The 21,477-nt window shown below is 27.5% G+C and overlaps 1 long non-coding RNA gene across 1 annotated transcript; it reads right to left on the bottom strand.

Annotated features, from left to right (window-relative positions):
- Positions 1 to 792: 792 nt before the first annotated feature.
- On the bottom strand, positions 793 to 15,702 carry LOC129969528 (uncharacterized). Its single transcript, XR_008784528.1, has 3 exons — positions 15,605 to 15,702; positions 13,083 to 13,174; positions 793 to 1,529 (listed from the first exon to the last, which is right to left on the bottom strand). It is a non-coding gene; the product is annotated as an uncharacterized LOC129969528 (long non-coding RNA).
- Between the last annotated feature and the right edge of the window lie 5,775 nt (positions 15,703 to 21,477).

Raw genomic sequence — 21,477 nt, 5'->3', positions numbered from 1 at the left:
CTAAAATTGCTTATTTATTGTTTCGAAATTTACAAAAATTATCGTAGAATAACATCCAAGAATAGTGGTATAAAAAAATAATATATTTGAATGATTTATTTATGCAAATTTCCATAGATATACATAAATACTACAAAGAAAACATTTTTAACTGTAGATAAAAATATAATATGGACAGGAAATATTTTAAAATATGGATAACGCCACACAACTTCATACTGAGAAAATTCTAAAAACATATTTAAAATATTTAAGCAGCTATACACATTAACAATGAAAAATGTGTATATTAAGTAAACGAATAAATTGTGAAAAAAATTTATACGCCAGACGACTTTTGGTAGCTCGTTCGTGGGTAAATAAAATTTAATAGAATTTAGAGGAGATTCAAATCAGTAGTCTGAAACAACATAGTATAATAATTTTATCAGCTATAATAATATTATCATGTTATGATGGCTTGTCCATGTTTATTTTTAAAAGATTTTCTTAAATATATTAGCACTGGTAACATCCACAGAAAACAATGTGTTTAATGTTATTGCAACGGGCGTGAATATAAATCTAATAAAATAATGTATTCTTGCAAAATATATTTAAAACATTTTTAAAATGGAAGAACAATGATTCATAAATAAAACTGATGTCTCTGAAAATTGATGATTAAAATTCGAAATAATGTAAAACTGAATTTTGAGCAATCATGTATTCCAAGTTACAGAGAAAAAGTTTACAATTTTGATTAATCTTAGTTAAAAATCTAACTAAAATTCAGAAAAAAAAATACCCTCTTTTAATGAGCACCTACTACCAAAAATCCAATTATATGAAAAATTTGATAGTTCTAAATACAATAACCTGTTCTGTAAAAAAATTTTAATAATTTTTTTCTCATCATTTTTGATATTGCATCATGTTTGATATAACTTTTTACAAATTGTATAACAGATTATAAGCAATATACTGCAACAAAAATTTGTAATTTTGCTCGATTTTTTCATTTTTGCAACATCCATTATAACCTTGAACAATTTCTACATCAAAAACAAAACATTTTTTAGAGATGAAATCCGATGAATATCCATTCTATAGATATCGTAACACCACGAGACAGCATAAAAAAATAAAGAGTCCAGCTCCCATGACAGTCACAGTAGTCAGTCAGTAATTCAGATATTCACCCATATCTAGCAAGAGCTTCTATCAATTTCCTGTGTTCTCGTTCCATATCTCTGGAATTTGTGGGTGGTGGTGGAGCCTCGGTGGGCTTTTTCTTCTTCCGCCTGTATCCCCTCCTATTTTTGGAAGCGGCTTTGATCATGTCTTTGGTGAATTTTTCGAAAGTATATGCCAAAGCGCCCATGCTCATGGCTATGATGAACGGAGGTGAGAAGAAACCGATAAGGGCAGCATTGATTGGATCACCTTGTCTATTAGCTGCAGCGAATACTTTACTGTTCTGGTGTGCTCTTTGCGGGAAAGCTGTGCAAGCAGCAGTCACAATGAAAAGAAGGTACACCCATAACATTCTGAAATGACCATTAATATATTATTAAAACATTAAGGACAGTAATGCTAGAAATCACATTTTAGAAATGGCAAAAGCATAGATAATCAAATGTAACATAGAGTAGCAATAATATATTTTTAAAACAATGCAAAGCTTCATAACATATTAAAAAATATACACATTTTTACATTAGTAATTTACATTTTTTCTGTTTGTTTCCATTTTTTTTTTTTTTTCGTTTGTTTACATTTTTTTAATATATAAATTATTATTGTAAATGCACGGAATCTTGAAATCAATGTTTCGCAAATTTATCAATAGATGGCGCCTCTGAAAGAAACTAATAACTCTTTATTGATCAACTAAGTTAATTTATTCACTAATGAGCAAGTTCTGAAAATGGTAAAATAGTGCATTATCATCTAGAATTTATAAGTGTGCTAAATTTCAAAACCGTAGCAAATAAAAAAGCGAAGTCAAAGAATCAATTACAAAATTATAATATCACAAACACGAAACAAATCAAAAATAAAATGAATGATTAGAGGTTATTTGCTGAAGTTGCTAACTGTTCTAGATCACTGAGATAGTCTTACGTTTCAATTACTGTCCCACACTGAAAATCGACCTAGATCTGTCCAAAATTCAATAAAATATCCTATATTGATTCAAATTTTACACGTAATAATGAGCTCGTATTAAAAAAAAGTAATTAATTTTTATTTTTACAAAAGAAAATAAAAGCTGATTTTGTTGTAAAAATTCTATAAAATAAATTTCCTTTTCTAAATATTGCTGCATATTTTAAGTGATCGAATGCTCTGAATTAGACATGTACTTATGATTTTGGACTTTTTACCTGAGATTAAAAAAATTGTTTCAAACTTTTTTCAGATTAGCTTCTAAGGTAATCCTTCTTAACAAGATTTATAAAAAGAATTGGGTCACCCGAATATGACTGGAATCAGTTTGAAGGGAAAATAATGAAAATAAAAGGAAAACTATTATATATGCTTTTTTAACCATTTCTATTTAATTTTATTTATTTATTTTTGAAAAAAAAATTCCATTGACTCTTTTATTGTTTCAAATTCCTCTTCCATTTACTTTTTAATTTTTCTCAGGTTTTGTCCTATGCGCCCTCTTTCTAGTAAGTGTCCAGAACTGCTTGTTTGGGCGTTAAAAATTAGAATTTATGTTCAGAAAAATTTGCCATTTTCAGTCATATCATTTAGTAATTTTCCTTGCATCTGGTACAAGAGGCTACATCAGAAGATGTTTATTCTCTAACATAATGAAGCGACTAGTACAATAGTAATAATTTATGTCACTAATTTCAGTTCAAGTTTTCATACAAATTATTCGTTGATACAGTTTGGTTATTATGTGGAAGTTTATAAATATCCTGTGGTCAAACATACACGTCAGCTTTCATTATTTCAATGCACTTGATATTCGCAGTCATTATTATTGCCTTCTAACTGCCTCGTTCAATATATTTAGCGTATTTTATAAATTTATTCAAATAATAAAGAATGAAAAAAAATTTTTGTTTTACAAGAAATTATCAAACACTAGAAAATGCAGATATTACACATAAGCATTCCAAAATAATTCGAACACAATTCCAAAACAATTCGATTAACCTTTCAAGAAAATTCGAATTTTAACCATCAATTTCTAGTGATACCTCCCATGTAGCCTATCAAGGCTATACGAAATGGATGAGTCTAAAAATGTTAATATCAAAAGAACTGGTAAAATGTTGCGTGAAAATAGATTGCTGGAGATTTAACTATTCTAATATCTCGACATTTGGAATGGCTTATTGTATTTTCAGCTAGCGACAAATCATTACCTTAATGCATAAATCGAAGTAATTTTATCTGTTACATGAATGAATTATACGTTATGACGACTGATCAGATGGTAATTGATTATTATTATTATTTTCAATTCATAGTCACTACTGCATGGGCTTAATTTAATTTTGTTTATATTTAATTTCTTATCTAATTAAAATCTTGTTTAATTTTAATTTTCTATTAGAATTGTACACTTTATTAATGTTTTTATTTAATTACACTTGTATTAAATTAATTTTTTAATTATCAAAGATAGATCTTGCATAAATATATTCCTATCTATTAAAATAACAATAATTCAATTACAGCGCTAAACATTAATTAAAATTAATATTTGTAACTTATTTAATTTTTATTCTCTAAAAACATCAATTCCCATAAAAGATTTAGAAATTAATTAGGAATTACAAGAAAGAGAAAGAAAATTCGGACATTTATAAGAAATAAAAACATTAATTGGCTTGCCAAAACTTAAATGTAAAGCAATATACATGACTATAAATAGAAATTTCCTAATTAATTAATTTATTTATTAATTAACTAATTAATTTATTTATTACAGGAAAAAGGCATGTGATTTAAATATTTGGCGTAACAATGAAATAAGTATACTATCACAAAATGGAAAATATTATTGCAAATCGTATTCAAAAATACTTTTAAAAATTTGTTAAAACCAGGGGGAAAATATTACAACTAATTTCATATAATTAAAAAGAACAAATTTTAAATTTTAATTTATTGCAAAAACTATTTTTATGAAATAAAATTTTCTGAATAATTCTCAAAATTCCTTTTAATCTTTGATTAAATAAAATTCCATATAAAAGTTCGAAAAAAATCAATACATATTCCTGACATTCAAAATATATTTGTGCCAAATTTGGTACTTCAAAGTGCAACGGTCTGGTAAGTAGTGCGCCAGGGGAAAAATATTACAACTAATTTCATATAATTAAAAAGAACAAATTTTAATTTATTGTAAAAACTATTTTTATGAAATAAAATTTTCTGAATAATTCTCAAAATTCCATTTAATCTTTGATTAAATAAAATTCCGTATAAAAGTTCGAAAAAAATCAATACATATTCCTGACATTCAAAATATATTTGTGCCAAATTTGGTACTTCAAAGTGCAACGATCTGGTAAGTAGTGCGCCAGGGGAAAAATATTACAACTAATTTCATATAATTAAAAAGAACAAATTTTAATTTATTGTAAAAACTATTTTTATGAAATAAAATTTTCTGAATAATTCTCAAAATTCCATTTAATCTTTGATTAAATAAAATTCTGTATAAAAGTTCGAAAAAAATCAATACATATTCCTGACATTCAAAATATATTTGTGCCAAATTTGGTACTTCAAAGTGCAACGGTCTGGTAAGTAGTGCGCCAAAAGTAGAACAAATACAATTATTCGTATTTGTTATTGTTGGAAACTAGGGAAAACAAGACCAAGATCGATGGTAATAAGAGAATAGAAGTATCATTTTCAAATTACTGAAAAGTTAGAAAAACACTTTTTTCTTTTTTTCATATACTTTCCTGAACTCCGCTTTCAATGCAGATATTTAAACGTTCGTGTATCCCGTATTCTGATGTGAATAAAAAATATTTTTTGACACGATTGCTCTGATGGCAGTTTGAAATGTTGATCTTAAAACTATGTACCAAATCATAAGTGTAAATAGGACGTTTCTGAGCAATGTGCTATTTTTGCTTCTGTGCTTAAATAATTTTTTTTAACAAAATTCTGTTTGTTTAATTTCAGAAAAAAACTATTGGTTATAAATATCAATTATATTTTAACAAGACTGAGAAGACATCTAATATATGGAATATAAAGAATCCCAGCAAGATGAATAAACCCCTTTTTTTAGCATATTTCACCAAAATTAATACTCAGCTTCTTTGAAAAAGCAAAATTAATAAAATTACAGTAATGAAGAACGGTACTTATGGGAAACTTTACAGAATTCAATGAACCTTAAATCCAAAGGAAATTACACATTTAGAGTTATATTTGGTATATATTTTGGTATAAAATAAGCTTGTTTGAATCATTTAAAACTTATTAAAATTTAATCGTTAATAAATCCTTTCTTTGTGAAGTTTTCAAGTGCTTTTAATGAAAAGTATAATTTAATACGAAGAAAATTAAAATAATAAATTTTTCAAAGTCAACAAAATTGTTAAGACAAATGTTGTCTCGAATGAAATAAATTTTTGAAGAAAAATTCAAAAGCATTGATCAATTGTTGAGAGAAATTAAGAGAAACCGATTGTGACACAGTCTGAGAAACTTTTACATAGCAAAATTTAATAATCCAATATTATTTTTATTATTTAATCTTATTTAAAATATGAAGGAAAGTTATAATTATATTGCGGTGGAATTTAGATTATTATGATCCGTTCAGGAAGCAATAGGACGTATGTTTTCGGGAAAGTTTCTTTAATAATCACATTCACACTAAACAAACACAAACACAAAGACAAGACAAGATATTCACGCGCGCACCTTAACAAAACAGCATATCATCTCATTCTTATTACACTTGCAATGCACTATGGGATGCGTACCTAATCAGGCATCGCCATCTATTGTCCTAAATAGAAGATAATAGTATTGCAACTGTTACAATATATATTTTCTGGGTTATTTTTCTATTCAAAATAATAGTCACTTTGATCTAATTCAGGGCAAATGATTGTGACACAGTCTAAGCAATTTTTTTGCAGTAAAATATAAATAATCTTATCTTATTTTTAAATTATTTTTAAAAATTATTGCAATTATTGATAAAAAATTTCGCTCAAAAAAATCCAAAAACTTATTTTGCCTCTTACTTGGAACTGCTTAAGGTCTACTAGACTTTTCTTAAAATATTTAATTAATGATGCCTAAATGTAAACAATTATTCTCTAACCCTATTCCTTTCTAAATAATAATTTTATAAATCATATAATTGTAGCATAAGTTGGCTATTTTCGGCCGCAAATCGGTACTAATAATAAGGAAAAATGTGTGTCTCTGGGTGATACTCTGATACTCAACAAATCAGATGATTTTACCATGAGCTACTAAATTTAATACATATGAAATTAGGAATATGAAGTGTGTTTTTCGGATAGAAATTTTAACTAGAAAAAAATTAAGTGAGATTTTTTCGTTTCACCACGGTAACTTCCAAAAATAAGATTGCAGAAAAATAATTTTTACATCATTATAAAATTTAAAGATTTTTTTCTTTTAAAATTATTTTAATTTAATTATCTTGCAAATTTTTCCTAAATTTTGGCAATTTTTCAAACTATTTTTTTTTCATAATTTTCAACAATAGATTTCATTATTGTAATAAACTACAAACCGTTTTTATTGTTTCATTAAAATTTAATCACAAAATTTTCTTTTATTGTTGGAAATAGGATGAAAGATAGTTTCTTATTCGTGGAGAAATATTCAAGATACTGAAATTATAAAACCGCAAAGGACAATTTACAAGATTATATAGACAGGTGCGTTTTCAATGGCAGTATGATGTCATGAAATTAGGTTCCATTAGGAAGGCTCTTGTGCGAATTAGTGTATAAAACTACTATAGTAACATACTTTATATCTATCACATTTTGATGCTTAAAATTTCTTTATTGAAAGAAACAGCAAAAAATTACGGATTAGAGATTTAAATGAAATTAAGGACAATCCATATTCTATATAAAACAACTGATCACCAAAGGAGGCTAGTATTTAGTGAAATTCCGCTTGAAAACCGGTCCAATAAAGTTGACGATCTTCTTCTCAATTTCTTATACTAGAAAACATAACAACATCGAATGAAAATGGAGGTCATATAACTAAAGAAAAAGTTCTCAATGTTTTTGCATTTGAAATTTAATTTTTACATTAGTTTGTATCACCCTCCCTTGCAAAATATTTTTACAAATTTTGTTCCTTTCCGTACCGTTTTTTTCTCTTTCAGAATTTTAAATAATGTATGCATTCAATTACAATGATGCACCCAACTCGTACATAACATTTTAGAAAGTTTGATAAGGAAAACTTCAATTTAATTTTTAACGATAATTAATCTGAAATATTAAAAAACATTAGGTTCACAGTAAACTGTTGGTATAATCTCGGGTTCGGAATCAAACGTATTCCCGCAAATATGGCTGTAAATTAAGAGTGATGCCAGTTCAGGTTTCGTTTTCGTCATCTGATCATGATTCAAAATTACATAATCCTTCCCAAAGTAGCTATAGTATCGCTTAATAATAGGATTTTCAATTAGCTAAACTAAGTGAAAGCTCAAACAATCGTTCGGGCATAGTTAAATAAATCATTCAACAGAGAATGCGCCATCTATTGAGGAATTAATGAAAATTCATATTCAAGAGGTCAATATCAAAAAATTTTTTTTCTTAAATTCATTTCCAGATGAAGCCTCTCATATATAATCAGAATTTAATTAAAATTTCTCATTGAGTTATGAATCAAGTTAAATTAATACTAGAGTATTATACCGTTATGAAAATATTCACATTTACCAGATTTCACAACTTTTATACTTGAGAAAATGAGTAAAATACTTATTACAAAATTTCAACTTTACATATGACAAAGAGGCTAATTTGACAAAAAATAAGTAAAAATAGAACAATGAAGTGAAATAATTGTTCTTCTTACTTTACATACAAAAATTGCACTCGGAGTATTGCATCTACTTTGTTTTTCACTAAAAAAATGTTTTACTTGAGATTGAGGTAAAAAAAAAAGAAAAAAAAAAGTTATTTACTTCAATCTTTTCGGTACTAAGATGTTATAATTCTATTGAAGCAACCATTTGAATAAAGCAAGTAGCACTAGCAATTTATTTTGAAATTTCGGCCAAAGGAAAGTATTAGAGTTGTTTCAAGCTGATAGTTCTACTTGAATAATTTTCAACTACTACTATAATGCTTGTCTCAACATCCAAATTACTAACTACAAAAGTGAATGAATTATTTTTTATGTGTGCTGGGGGAACTCATGCCATTCGGATTACCAATTCGTGAAAAAATACATAACATCGAACTTTTTTTGCAGGAACTTCTAACCTAGATAAGGTTTATTTTTCAGTATGGACGAATCTTTCTTTCAAATAGATAAAAACAATTTTTTGTATAATTTGTAGTAAATAAAAAAATTATAAACTCTCAGTGATCATCTAAAGATTTTTAGCTCGTAATAAAGACAATTTTTCAATTTTATGGCTTGATAATATTTTGGAAGCAGAAAATACAAATGCCTCTTTCCTGAATAGAGGTGCTTGTCGGGAAAATCAGAATTAAATAGAAATTAATAGAGTAATTAATTTAATAGAGTAATGTACACTCTATATTATTGGTCTATTTAAAGATTTGGAAAATAAATTACAGTTTTTAATACATTTTGGATTCAATTTACATGTGCGGATTTAATTTAATTTAAATCAGTGTCTTTTTTTTTTCGTTTTAAAATTTGTTTCGATATTTTGTGGAAAAATTCTTATTTTAAATCATTTATTTTCAGCTCTAAATGTATAAATGCTAAAAATTAATCTCGACATATTTTTTTTCTAGTTTTAACCTAAATATTTCAGACGATTTCGTTAAGTTTAAAAAAAATATCGTAAAGCTTCTTTAAACGACAAATTTAAATTATCTCATCTTTTTTTTTAACATAACCGTTAACCTGTTTCTTTGTGTGTTTTCAGATCATGTCAAGAGAATATTTCAAAGGATTGAATGATGTGACATAATTTTATTATTTTCTTTTAAATAAAAGTATAAATAATAAAAGCAGAAAGAGAATTGCTAATCTGTGAAATTTTCATGTTTTGTCACTGATCGAGAGCCCAGAAATAACTCTACCATCATATTATATATAACTCTAGAGATGCACTCAAAAATATTTTTTTCCTAAATAATGATTGATTTAGTTCTGATTGAATAATTTATTAGTTAGAAAAACTAAACAGAAGATTAAGTTATATATGTTAAACCAAAAAACTACTTTCGAGGGAATGTTAAAAGCATATGGTTAAAAAGAATTTTTTTTAACTTGGTAATGTTTATAGTTATAAGATTCAAACCAACCATGAAACGTAATGCGCATGCTCAAATTTTATCTGTGTGCTTTTTTATGGTCTATCTTTTCATTTGAAATGATAATGTAACCATAATAAAAAATAAAAGCTATTGTGTAAAAAAAAGATCTGATCATAAAATATTTAAATAAAACTTATATAATATTAAGTATAGCAATCATAAAAAAATGATCCTGAAAACATGATGATGATGCTCGAAATCTCTTTGAAATCGAAAAGAAGCAATTTTTTGTGATTATGTCTCTGTGGTGAAAAGCTTATAAGCCAATTAATAGCTGAGAAACACAGGCAATTGCTTTTGTCTTGTGGTGTTACTCGGCTGCGAACCACAAGGTCCCAGGTTCTATCCTCGCTCATAACAATCCGCTCCATCTCTTTCGAAACCTGATAAGTCAAAACTAATTACAAATAAGCTAATGAAATTTGGTTTGTTACCCTCGACAAATTATATCAAATTTGGGTGAAATCAGCCTAAAGGAAGTCGGTCTGTTGCGTCCGTGTACATATGAATTCATTAACTCAAAAAGGCACGCTGTGCTTTTTGAGAAAGCTAGATATGGATGCGGTTTGGGCATACTCTTCATATTTAATCTCATCTCATCAAGTGTCCATAGTTCCTAACTACGGAATCTCTCTATAAGATGGTTTCTATTGCTACAAAATACATATTAATCGAAAGAAATGCTCATATAAAGCAATGGAAAGAAAGAAGGGTTCAAATTTTCTACATAAAAAGAAAGAAACTAACAGTATGTAATAAGATAACAGTTTGTAATAAGGCATAAAAACTATTGAATAGTTTTAAAAATATCTTTTTTATATTCCAGTCTAAAATCTATCCAATGGATGTATTTTATAATGTTCAGAAAAATTATTCTCACATGTATATCTTAATGTAAATAAAGAAATTTTGTATATTATAACGATCCTAATACCATAATAAATAGCAGACAGTGTTTTCTAATTTTATTCAAAAAAAATGCCGAAGTTTAGAATTTATCTCTATAATTCTAAAGAAAGGCTGAATATTAAACTTTACTGTATTGTTTCCTGCAGTTAGTGAAAAAAAAGTTTTAGACATTTAAATTCGAAAAATGCCAAAAAGCATTGTTTTTTAAATAATTATTTTTCTGCAACTAAACAGTCCTTTTGGTGCAATGGAAACGAGTTGGTTTCCAAAAAACTAACTAATTTCTATAATATTAATAAGAAAAAATATGTTCTGATTAATGATTTTTTGTAAGAGTAACTGAACAAAATAACTTTTTATCGCTAATATACCTTCTACGAATCAGCACAATATTCATAATTATAAAGCTTCTCATCATTAAAAGTCCCCCAATTAATTAGTCATTTAAATCCCTGTAAACATTTAAATTCCAAATTCCGAGATAAATTTCTGTAATTGCAGACATGGCAAATTGGGTATATATCTTAAATGCAAATATTTTAACGCAAATTATTATGTTAAATGCAAAACTTATGGCTATTTAAAACAAACATAATAATAAAATAATTTACGTTATATGAAAAAAAATGGAATTAAAGTAGTTTCAAACCTTATGTTTTAAATACTTTAGAGTCTTAAAGTGGAAGCTTCTTATTTTTACCTTTTACTTCTTTATCATAACAATTATTAGAAATGTTGAAATATGAATGCATTAATGCGCCATTCAAAATACTATAAATATATTCCTGCATAGCCATTTAGTCTTTAACAATTTTTTAGGTTTGAATGTCAAAAAAAATTTCATTTAAAAGTAACTTTATTTTTCATATGAAGGAAAATTACAATATTTCATTGATATCAGAATATTTTTATTTATATCGCATGTTGAATGACGTAAGAAGATCATCGAATGTTGAATCATGAAGTTATATCATGCAAGTTATTCTAAACGGTGCTATTAGATTATTTATTGTTTTTTCCTCTATGCTATTAAATTATTGCTATTAGATTATTTATTGTTAAGTTTTTTGTACGAATTTCATCATTTAACTTTGAATAATTTTTTAAAAAATTAATGCCAAAAGAAATTCGTTCTAAAAAGTAACTGAACATTTTCGTTTGAAGGAAAAATACATTTCAAATATATGTAAATAATTTCTAATTTATATCACATATCGACAAGTAACTCAAGTAAACAATTCAAAACAGTTTTATTGAAAAGTTTATCTTGTTATGTTTATTTTACTTTTTGGGTGATATGTGCTAAATTTTTCAAATATATTATTTTAGAAGTTAGGGATGGCTACTGTAAGGTATTACTGATCACGATTAATTTTAATTATATCTTTGATGAATAATTTGATATTTTTAATACGATTAATAAAAAAATTTTACGCTTGAAATTTTTATTGACATTTAACCCATGCTCTTAATAACATGGTATAAGATTTGTTCATTGAGTTTATGAAGGCCCTCAATGTCTCCTCGTTTTCCACCTCATCTAATATACAATATTCATGTAGACAGCACCTTCATTTTCTTATTCTTTCAGGGTCAAGTAAGAATTATTAAAATAGGTTATATTACAATGGTATGGTACATTTTACATCCAGTTGCAAGTTAGCTGCATTAAGATATGATACTTAAAAGAATTAAAGATAAGAAATTTGGTGATCTTTGAGTATAATGTCTCTAATTGTTATACATTTAGTATCTTAAATTATTTTTCTTACAGATTCCTTAAAACATTTAATGTCAAAAAAAAAATTTCACTCACTAAAATAATTCATCAAATGAAACAGAGAAATTAAAATTAATTACGATATTACTAAACAACATGGAAAAATAAGCAGTCGTTATTCTTTTGCGCTTGATAATGAAAGAACAATCAATTAAATAGAATCATAAAAAATGAAAACATATCAATATGAATACAACAATGAAAAATATTGTTATTCATTATGCAAAAAAATATGTTTTGAATTTATTAAAATTAGAAAAAAATTGAACTATAATCAAATAGATATATATATATGAAGAGATAACTTTGTTTAATTTTTATATGATTAAAACATTATTTTTTGTAATAATATTTCCAGAAAGTGTCGACGAAAAACGCCAAAATTTTATTTAATATTTAATTTAAATTACAAAAAAAATCTCTCCAATGCAATATGCCTATCTTACAAATAATAATTGTGACAAATTTAGTTGCTCTTGCGATTATTTATGTATACAATTAATCAAACAGACTAAAGAAATTATTTAGAAAGTTAAAAGGTAAATACAGTTGACATGTTAAGAGTCCATTTATCATCTAATTCAGATTATTCCTGATTTTATTTTATTTCTTTAATTTCTTAATTCATTCCTCATTTACTTCATTTTTTAATACTTCCTTAAATTAATTTTACTCTATTTTAAATTTACTCTATTTGCATTAATCTTCAATAAATAAAGTGAAATGCACCAAAAAAATTTAAGTGAATTTTACTAAAAATTATTATTTAAGTGAATAATTGAAAACAACATAAGAAATAACAGCAAAGAAAGTATTGTGAATTAAACGAAGAATTAAACAAGTGTCTTTTTTGAAATCAGTTAACAAAAAAAAATTTGTACCTGAAAATTGGACACTATAGTAGCAGAAGAAAAATTCTTCTTTTAAATTCCATAAAGAGATTCTTTCTAAACAGTTAGAGTACGTTGAAGATCTAAACAAAGGAAAGAAAAGGATATTAGTATTTTTTTTTTCTTTTATTAGACGCACACTTTAAAATTAAACTCCGCAACACAATGACAGTGTTTGCCTTATCTATACTTGCCATTTTAACAAGTAATTAATCTATAGATTGCAAATAAAAAATAAAAAATATTTCCTTAAGTCGAAATTCTAACAAAGAAACAGGTTGTTAAATTGATAGATTAATGATATGATGATAGATTAACTGTCTAGATTTAGATTAGACTAGATTTCTCTCCTCTAGATTAACTCTCTCCATTATTAGATTAATTTTAGATTATCTATTAATGATTTGAATATGCTTTCGTTTTTTTCACGTCATAGAAGATAATATCTATGATCGATCTAGATCACATAGGATGTTATTTATTCTTTTCCTCATAAATCATTTGTCAATCTATTTAAAAATTTTATTTTGCAATAAAATTAGAAAGCATCAAAAATATTAGCAAGATCCAACAGATTAGCACCATCATGAAAGTAAAGGGTATAATGGCCTACCGATGTAGTATACATACAAATCAATCAACAAAGGTTTAAAAAAATCTACATTTATATACAAGTACGTAAAATTTAGCAAAATAATTAATTATTGCTAAAATTAATGCCGATTTTAATAATTTTGTGGAAGGGCCATTATAGAATAGTAGCATAACATAAGTTTAAAAATCTAAGAATCATGCACTCACTGCTTAATTTGATCTTCCCTATATATGGGCCTGTAATTTACATCCCCTTGCGAATGAGGTGTAGAAGTTTGGAGAAGGTCTGGTGATTCTGATGATGTGCTTATTATTTATCAAAGCTTTCAAAACAATTCGTAGATTAACCAAATTCAATTGTATAGCTCAAAACGGGAAGTTAATTGCTACATTTTCAATTGTATAGCTCAAAATGGGACGTTAATAAATACCTTTTCAGTTGTATAGCTCAAAACGGGAAGTTAATAACTACTTTAATCAATAATATGATTTGGTCCTTGGATCAAATACGTCCCAGTTAAAGATTCCACTATATATTTTAAAATCATTTCGTAACTATTGAAAAAGCTACATTTATAGCAAAAAGCAGTATTAATAGTAAAATATACTTTTTAGGAATTCAAACACAACCTTATTTATTATGTTAGTGTTAAATAATTTTTAGTAATAGTTTTTGAGATTTTATTGAATTTTATAATAAACATTATAAATGCATATTTTGAAAGGGAGAAATGCTTACTTATTCCTGATTAGTTTTTAAGATTACTTTGTTGAAACTAAAAATTTAAATTTAAAATTACTTGTTCTATATTTATCGCAATTTTTAATACAGCCGGCGTCCTAGCACAAGGGTAGCGTGTCTTCACCGTGATATGACTGTAGCGGTTTGGCCATAGATGTTGTATCTATGAGGTGTGTAAATGTGCCCCCCTGTAAAAAGGGGTTATGCAAGCGAATGTGACGCATGAAGTAGCTAAGTCGTACTCTTGACCCGTGTTGGCGCTACTGAAAAAACAAGAGACGCTCACACGGCTTAAATCGCTGACAGATAACTGTCAGCGTACTTGTAAAAGTGCCATAAGTCACAGCAACACCATTAATACAAATCTGCACGCCTCGTGTTGAGAAAGAGAAATCGCGAACTATTCTTTTAATTAAATGAATTCAATCGCATTTTTAATTGTTTAAGACATTTGTCTCATAGTCTGTGATTACATATGATAACAAATTTATTAATTGACAATTTATATAAAACTTTTAAGAAATATTATTAAATAAATAATTAATAAATATAATTAAATATATTTTAAGAAATATTATGGTTAAGGGGTATTAAACGAATGAACGAATATTTCAATAAAAAAGAAATAAATTATTAAATGAAGAATCAATATATATTGATTTACGCAGAATGATAGTTAAGGAAGTATAAGAAAGTATAACGAAGTATATGCAACTATTGGTGAAAGAAAATGTAGAACTTTAAAATCAAGGAACAATGATAAGTAGAATCTTATATGGATTTTTCTGTTTTCCTTACATCCATTGATATAGATTTCTACTCCTTCGGCTAAGAAATAAAAATCACAAAGCATTCGATTAATGATTTCAATTAAATCAAATTTTTAATTATATATGGAGATTAACTTAACAAATACATGTATTAGCAATATATAGAGAGCTATTAAAAAATATTAAGGCATAGAAATATTAAAAGAAACTATTAAAGAATAGAAGCTTTAAATAAAATATTACAATATCAAAAATAGAATTGAAAATGTATAAAATTCTGTAAAACAATAATTACGGAAATATAAGAAAATTATAATGAATTGCATGAAAATATTTGTATGACATAGCAAGAAGTGACATGTAAAAGTATCATATCTAAGAAGAATGATAAATAATTTCAAATTTACTTCTATATTTGCGATAACCGGACCAACTGCAATGTTCATTTACAACTTCAAGAATGTAACTCGAAGTGATCGTCACTTACCTGTGCCTTCCACACGCACACTATCATCACTGAAAGTGCGGCAATGGCAGTGACACAGAAACCAGGTGACCTTTTGGAAGGTAGCTGCTTGTTTTTAATGAGGAAAGGCTACAATCTTCCCTCTGGGTGGTTCGAAAATCCGGGACGAAAAAAAAGGAAGATCATCATGCTTATCACCCATCCGTTGGGTTACCCAAGTTCTCGTTTGTTTTAGTTTTCTTTCGTTTTCAATTCGGGAGCAGCTATTGAAAGCGTTCGTTATTGAAATGGATATTGCTCGGGATGTTGAATTGTTAGTTATTGTATTACTAATGATGTAATGGAATGGCAAACATTCTGCCACTTTGTCTAAACGGATATCGTTCCAATGTATGAAATATAAAAAAAGAGTGCATGTTTTAATTGTTGATCAGTTAGAATATTTAATAGAAAAGAGAACCAACAAAGTATATTACGGAGACAGTGGACTGTATTAGACACTTTTGGAAATTATTCAGTTGAGGGTCATGAAAATTTTTTTTGCATATGTATTAAAATATAAGTACGTCAAATTTCGTTAAAACAACATTTTAAAACGAATATATGATTTTTTTTTAATTAAATGATACATAATTTTTTAAAATTTCAAAATATTAAACTTAATTTTTAATTTTTCTATTATTTTTTTCTTATTACTCAATGTAAATTTATTTGGAACAAAACTACGTATGATTTTGTAATTCAAATTAAATTCTAATTTCTTAGAAGTATTTTTATGCACACTTACTGAATTTTCATAGGAATTGTATGAATGTTTTCCTGAACTAAAATTAACTTTTAACTAGCTCAAAAAAACTCGAAACATTAAAATGCGTACTCCATTTTCTTTTAATGTTTTACCGAAATCTTAATTATCAATTTCATTTAATTTCTTCAAAAATTAAGACACCTGGAACTTTTCAAAGATATTTAAATCTAATTGCAATATCATTTTTGAGAAAAATCATTAAGATGTAATTTTTTTCCTCTTAACCCTTCAAGTATTTATTTTATTGAACAATACATTTTATAACACTATTTTAGTTGAATATAAACATATATTTTGGTAATGAAATGATAAAAATAAAACTGCACATTTTTGTCCATTTTTGCTTATTTTAAAGTCTACTGTCTCCTTAAAAAATAATTTTATAATGTAACTATTTTAATTGAATAAAATTTAATTCTAATCAGTCTCTTGCAAAAAATTTTGTTCTCGCTTAAAATCAGGAAAACATTCGAAAACAATAGCAAAAATCTATAGAAACTATCATATGCTTCAATTTAGAATAGAAAAAGAAAGTAAATTAATGATATATTCTTCCTTGCTTAATTTAAAATAAATTTTATAATTCTATTATACAATCATTGTATCTACTTACCTCCAACTTATTGATCCAAGTCAATCCAACAAGAAGATATTGAGGCTGGTTCTGTGTCTACTCCACAGTTCGATAATGCTCTAGTTTTCTTGTACTTACAGGTCTTTATATAATTTTTTAATACCTTAAGATCATTGACTAATCGACTAATTAAAGTTTGACCTCATAGGGTTCATTGACTTATATTTCGGAATCCTATCGACAATTGATACTTGTTCTTCAAGAATCTTCTTCTTTCTTTTTTGTTCTTGCCCATATGCAAAAGTACAGGCCACTGACATTGATTCTGCTATAGGGCAATTTTTAACTTTCCCATTATGAAATAGAAAAAGAGAAGTCATAATGATGAATAAAAAATACGATCTGAGGCTAATGAAGAATCGTCATCTTTTCAATTCTCTTATATATGGAAACTTTTTAGGAATTTCTTCAGTCTATTTGTGAATACGGTAGCTTAAAAATTGAACGTTATGGAAAAATGAAATTTGTTGTTTGGTCTTAATTCAAAATTGTGCCCGATTTCAGACGAAATCCTTCCTAGGGAATCTGTCAACTCAACAATAGATGAATTGACAAAAATTCGTATATCGTTTTATCATTACAACAATAAACTTGTACCGGATCCCTGGCCTAGGAGTAGCTCGTCTTCCCCTTGATCTGGGCATCCCGGGTTCGAGTCCTGGTTCGGGCATGGTTCTTCTTCACCCTGTGTTCTATCTGTGAGGTGTATAAAAGAACCTCCCTCTAAAAAGGGGTTGCGCAAGCGAGTGTGTGAGTGTTATCTTCATATGAGCTCTCTCCTGCCCTCCTCCTGCCCTCGGATTCTCGGATCTCCTGCCCTCGGATTCTCAAGTACCCTCAGAAGCTACTGCACAAACTCGGCTTAACTCCCTGGATTAGTCAGCGGACTTGCCTATAGCAAGTGCCATAAGTAACAAAAACAACAACAATAAACTTGTGTCAAATTTAGCATCAAATCAGTCAAAGGATTAATCATGTATCTGCTTATATATTCGTTTAACCGGCGTCTTGGCATAGGGGTAGCGCGTCTTCCCTGTGAGCTGGGCGTCCTGGGTTTGAGTCCCGGTTTGAGCATGGTTGTTCTATGTGTGAATGTGCCCTCCTGTAAAAGGGGGTTGTGCAAGCGAATGAGCGATGCGTGAGTAGCAAAGTCGTACTCTTGGCCCTAGTTGGCACTACTATAAAAACAAGAGACGCTCCCCCACCGGCTTAAATCGCTGTCTTAGTAACAGCGGGCTTGTTCATGGCAAGTGCCATAAGGATCAACAACATATATTCGTGTATATAAGAAGGCGATAAATGTGAAAGTACGTCAAGTCTGGGAGTGTGAAATTTAACATTTCCTTTTAATGCCGAAAGTCTATATCGGCTTTTGGTCTAAATTTTTCAATAGGTAGATTGTCTGTCTGTATCAGTTTGAGAACGCAATTGCTTTAAAACGCATAAAGCGTGGTAAATTGTAGGAGCTATGGCACTGATACCAAAATCATGAATATATATCAAATTTTAAATCCTATAAGCCATTGGAAAAAAATTTCAAAATACCTTATTCCTTTTATTATACAGCTAAACGAAACCCAAAGCACGTCGTATTATGGGAATATCCTCTTTTACAAAATCGAAAGAGGGGAAATCCCGCTAGTACCTCTCTATTCGGATTGGTACAAATGATGTATATATGGGATATTGAAGAACCTATACCACTAAGCAGTGAGAACCTGACGTCTCTTTTTGGAGCTAATAATTAGTCATCTAATTATCCAGATGATAGTTTTACTTACCAATTCTATAATATCGCCTCATTTGCAAAAGACAATTTTATTATTAATAAAATGAAACAAGATGTAGTTAACTCTGCGAGTTACCACAAGAAGCAGAGAAATTTATCTTTAGATTAAAATTTGAAAAGTGTCAAAAGGATACTCTACTAGAACGCTCATTTTAAAAGGATAATATGATTCTGTAATCAAAAAATTAAAAGAAAAGTCAATGTACATTCTGTAAATATTAAACTCATTGTAAACGTAAATATAAAACGTAGCCAACTGTTTTGCAGTTAGGTTTGCTATGCTCTTAACCTCACTTGACGAAAGTGTGCGATCTTCAGAGAATCTAAATTTGTTATTATTAAGGCATTCTGACATTTCCAAAGTCTTAAAGTCATTTATTTAAAATCCTTTGGTCTTCATAGAACTGAATACGTTTTTCAAGGACCCCGATGCGTTTTGTTGAATCTCTGATGTATAACTATGTTCTATTTGAGATTCAAAACTAAAATCTCATTGGTCCATTAAATGCATCAGTTTATAATAAAACTTAAAGTAAACATTTAAATTTTATTCTTAATTTTTTAAAATTTCTTAATATTTATTCATGAAGTTATGCTATTTGAAAAGCACCAAAAAGAAGCAAAAAACGTTTTGAAAAACGAATTTTAATCAATGTTTGAAGATTTCATAGCCTTACAAGTATTTGAAAGAATACAATGACTTCTCCTCTGGCGACCAGCTGATTTGCCGGTAATATTGATAATATTTCATTTCAAATAAATCGTTTAGATATAATCTCCATGATTTCGCCAAATTAAAAGACATCAACGCTGTTTGATTTTAATTAACTTACTGAAGTTTTGTTTATTATGTAACAAACCTTTCTAATAGTGATAATCCCGGGACATCACAGAACTATTAAAAGTGTAAATATCCGCATCATTTATCTTTCTCGATAATAAGTTCGTAATACTGTAATTTCACGTTTTTATTTGTCTTGTAAACTGCACAGATATTGAATAGAATACTTCTTTCTTAGCTTTCAAAAAAGGCAGAAAATTACGCGATTAAATATTTCTTGAAACAAGGAATATGCTTTTGATTTCAGGACAAAAATATTATTTATTTTTACAAATTAGGAAAAAATATTTTTTTAAATTGCTGAGATTCAAGAAAAATATTCACGACAATTAAATTGCTATAATAAAAAAATTAAAAAATCAAAATAAATTTAATTTTGAAATTTTGTTCAATTTATTTTTTAGAAAGACATTTTTCGGAAATTATTGTGGAAATAACCAAAATTCCATTTAATTTTTAATTAATCAAAATTCTAATTATTCAAAATTATAAACTTCAAAAAAAATCACTCCGAAGTCATATTTTTAAAGTGTAAAATTTGGTAACTCTAAGTCAATGACCTAACCTGCAGAGCACCCACATACTTACACATGCACACGTTTCCATCTTTATTATTAGTACAGATATAGCACGTTTGTCTAATTTTATACAACTAAGAATTTGATTACATGAGAGATAGATTCAGTGAGATACAGGAATTTCATAAATTTTTCCCATTGAAGTTATAAAGAATTCGTAGTGAAATGATTTTGCATCACTTATCATTTCGAGCATTAAAATTCATCCCACAATTGTGTCAAGATATCAATGACATTCTCCTTGGATAAGCTTTAAAAGAAACTGAATTGTTTCCTGCTTGTTCAGTTGGAAGCATGAAATCGGTTTCTGGTTCACTTATTTCGATAACATCATGATGAAGTGTATATTTTTTTCCCGCTTTCTTGTCACTTTTAGATTCAAAGTTTCTGAAAAATTTTCACGTACATATATTATATTCATCTCGCATTTCATCTTTTGAAGCAAATATTATAATTTCGAAATTTTGTGCGCTTTTGTTTTCGTGATGATAATACATTATTTTAATATTTTCAAAATTTATTTATCAGGCTAACCATTCATTTATTTAATTATTACTTTATTTGCGTGGCGCCATCTAGCAATGAAATTGAAAAAAAATTAAATACTTGATTCCGTGATATTTAGAATAATGGATTATAAATTAAATACTAAAAAGATTAAAATAAATATCTCTTCTTTTTAACATGTTCAAACAGCTACTTTTTTCAATTTATTTATTATTAAAACATGCAGACAATATTTCTTCGTAGTTAGATCTTTAATACATCATAAGCATAGATCTTTAGATCTTTAATATATCATAGCATACTTCTCAGATCTGCTAATCCAGCGATAGCAGATTTGAAATTAAAGAAGACTGTTGTATGTTGATTTTCTTAAGACTTTTTTTACAAATGTATGAATTTTAAAAAAGAAAGAAACATTATCTCTCAGAAATAGTTTCTCACAAAAAAAGAAAAGAATAAACTAAAATGGAGATTTACTGCAAGCTCTGTTAAGACCGATGGTAAAATACATTTCAATTTCCGTTTGAAGGAAAGAGTATTAAGGCGATAAAATAAATGGAAGAAGAGGAGGAAAAAAGTCTGTCCTAAGCGAATATCTGATATAAAAAGAGCGATTCGTGATAACAATCAGTCTGCAACTTTCTTTGTAATCAAGAC

The sequence above is a fragment of the Argiope bruennichi genome, chromosome 5, assembly GCF_947563725.1.
Source record: "Argiope bruennichi chromosome 5, qqArgBrue1.1, whole genome shotgun sequence".
NCBI classification, from domain to species: domain Eukaryota; kingdom Metazoa; phylum Arthropoda; class Arachnida; order Araneae; family Araneidae; genus Argiope; species Argiope bruennichi.
Note: the sequence above shows the minus strand (reverse complement) of the source record. Positions and strands in the feature narration are given on the sequence as shown.